The following is a 3,071-nucleotide window of genomic DNA, read 5'->3' as shown; positions in this document are numbered from 1 at the left end:
AACAGAATTGTTGTCGTCTGCTTTGGAGGAAATCGATTACGTCTAACAGGCATGCAAGGGAAAATCAATACCTAACTTTCATTCCTTTTTTTTCTTTGTACGTGGACATGCAGAATTCTAGCTTAGCAATCAAATAACCTTACTAAAAGAATTGAAAATAATTTAAAAGTAACTGTGAATACAACAGAAAATGGTTTCCCCATACATGGCACTTATATAAAAAACCCGAAATTGGAAAACTGGCAACGCCCATGCTGTCCGTATGAAATTTGTACGTATTTCACAGAAATGCTTGAATTTCTTCGACAGAGACTCACGTTATTGTTACTGTTCTGAAACGCTAAATTACACTCAGGTTGGATTTCTTATTTAATATTCTACGTCTAGTGCAGTCTTTTGCATTCGTAGTGCAAATTTAACATTACTACTGCAAAGCTTTGAGCAAGTTCAAAAGATTACTGCCACCATGGATCGTGTAGTTGACGATAACGTATTACATACTAACCACGACATAATTCAGCAGTCACACGTTGCAAGAAACATTCAGGTATACTTTTTCTTCAATGTTCTATATTATTATTAAACATTTTCTGTGGTTCTAAATGTTTATCCCTCAGGAAGGAAGACCATTTTGTGAATGGTGTGGAAGATATGTTACGATACAGGAAAATACTGAAAAGACCAAGCCTTCCAAATACAAAGAGCCTTCATTCTTTATCGTACAAACCTTAGAAAGGGCTGTGACAACAATCCATTATGTCTCTACAGCTTTGTGCCCTGTTACTGGTTATCAACGGACCACAAGTTTTTGCTATACCCACCATGTACTACATCAGAAGGCAATTTGAATCCTGCGTGTTGGGGGGGGGGAAACATTTAAAAGATTTCACCACCCATTCAATACTTGGCTGGAATACGATGTTCATAATATTATGAATCCAGAGAACAAGCCTGGTAAGTTTCACTTACTTTACGTGCAATTATATTGTAATCTCTAAAATTAATTTTAATTTTTTTCATGTTTAATAATTATTCATTTTTTAATAATTTTTCATGTTGTTATTGCAGTGAGTTTTACGACAGCAAAGCATGTTGTCAAAGAGGCAGCTGCTGGTCGTCCTTTAGCCGAGGCTTTCATTTCCGATTGTGAAAGAACTTGGGGGAAAGGAAAACGTGTCTCACATAAAAGGAAGAGGTACGGTGATGACAGTGAAGACACCAGTCCGCCTACAGTTGTTACGGCAACCAGAACAAGTTCCGTCATCAACATTATTCAAAGTAATTACATTAAGATATTTTCAAACTTAAAAATTCTAAACTATTTTACAATTCAGGTAGCAAGAGTGGCGAACCAAAGGGCCACAGCAGCGCAAACAGTATAGAATTTCAATATTTGTCGGATGATGACGTGCCTCCATCTTCACAAACAACGGTAAGAAACATATCTGCAAATCCACTTGTAGGCAAAGTCCTGAGAGATAGTTTTAATTTTCTCATTTCTTCTCAGCTGGCCGAAAAACTTCAGTGGAAGGCAGTTCCTCGCGGCGACGATAGACGGCCTGGTCTCTCAATATTTATGAACCTCATTTGAGTTCTAGGAGGTATATGGAAATGCTACATTGTATTTCATTAATTAATTTTCCTTCTTTTTATTTCAGTCGTGTCAAGGCGCGACAAAAAAACGAAGAAAATATTGAGATTGACTGTTTATTAGTACAGATCAAGACGTGCAGAAAGAAAAGTGGAGAGAAATACCGCGAAGAAAGAAGCATAACACCCGTTGAAGCTCAGTCAGCTAGGTCTTCGCGCGACCAGCCAACTTTTGAAGCGCCAGTACCTAGTACTATTTACGAGGCTGAGATGTAGTCGAAAATTGCTGCCTTGGAAAAGAACATAAGAGATTTCAAAAAATCCATCGAATAAGTTTCAAATTTCTTGTTTAAATGTCTTAAAAGATGTTTTTTTTTCTGTGTCCTCGCCATGCCGTGTTGGCCACATTGCGCCTTTCTAGTTGTTACCGAGTTGCTATGGCAACCCGGATCGGGCTTCGCGCGTCTGCAATTTACCCTTCCTGTTCCCGAGTTGCCATGGCAACCAAGATCGGGCTTCGCGCGCCAACCATTACCCTTCCCTTAGTTTAATTGGCGGCCTATTGTTTTCGGGATGCGAAAACGATTTGCGATAGTCTTTGTGCCGTGTTGGTATGTTGCCAGGAAGAACTGGATTTATCAGTCATTTCATGTTACATATAAAGAAATTTGTGTTATTCTGCAGTCATTTTTTTTCTGATACTGTAACAATCTTATGTAGGGATTAAAATGCATTTAAATAATCAAACAATAGTCCCATAACGGATATGGGATACGAGTATTGGGACGAGTATAGAAGATGAGCCCCGGCTGAGTCTAACGGCCGGGTATGTGAACGGCTTTTGGCTCTAACTTAAGAGGCTCACCGTCTTTTTTTCTTTTTTTTTTACCGTCCTTGATACCAGTCTAGGAGGCTGTTATTGGCTGCAAACAAGGGGTCCACATACCCGCCCGCTGGACCAGTCTAGGACTCTAGACGAGTCCTAAATACCAGTCTTGGATGGGATTTTGCCCTCTGAATTTCTGCTAGGGTTGATACCTATTGGTTTTCCTGATTCGGAGGCGGACCTGGAATGTTAGGCCTACTCTGGTTTTTTGCCTTTGGACAGTTGTTTGATTTATGGCCAATTTCCCGACATGAATAGCATATTGGTGGCTGAGTTTGTTCCAAACTTTGCCGTTGATATTTGTAACAATTTGTCTGAGAATGACCCTTATATCCGCAAAAATTGCAAATCAGCTGTGGCTGTGTAGGCTTATGGTTGGAATCCCCAGCTGGTTTTGAAAAAGGGGTTTTATGAGCTGTAGGCCTATCCGGGAATTTATTGAAAGGTTGTGCGCCATTGTTATTGTTATTCTGCTGCGGAGGTCTCCAATTCCTATCCTGGTTACTGTTACTAGTTTGGAACGAAACTTGCTTCTTATACGGTGCACTTGATACGTTTTTATCAAATTGCAATTGTCTTACTGCTTGCGTTAGCT

At 39.7% G+C, this 3,071-nt stretch overlaps 1 long non-coding RNA gene across 1 annotated transcript; it reads left to right on the top strand.

Annotated features, from left to right (window-relative positions):
- The first annotated feature begins 1,092 nt into the window (after positions 1-1,092).
- On the top strand, positions 1,093-1,582 carry LOC130701914 (uncharacterized). The gene is made up of 3 exons (XR_009004206.2): positions 1,093-1,278; positions 1,335-1,432; positions 1,508-1,582. It is a non-coding gene; the product is annotated as an uncharacterized LOC130701914 (long non-coding RNA).
- Positions 1,583-3,071: the final 1,489 nt, after the last annotated feature.

Source organism: Daphnia carinata, chromosome 5 (genome assembly GCF_022539665.2).
Source record: "Daphnia carinata strain CSIRO-1 chromosome 5, CSIRO_AGI_Dcar_HiC_V3, whole genome shotgun sequence".
NCBI lineage: Eukaryota > Metazoa > Arthropoda > Branchiopoda > Diplostraca > Daphniidae > Daphnia > Daphnia carinata.
Note: the sequence above shows the minus strand (reverse complement) of the source record. Positions and strands in the feature narration are given on the sequence as shown.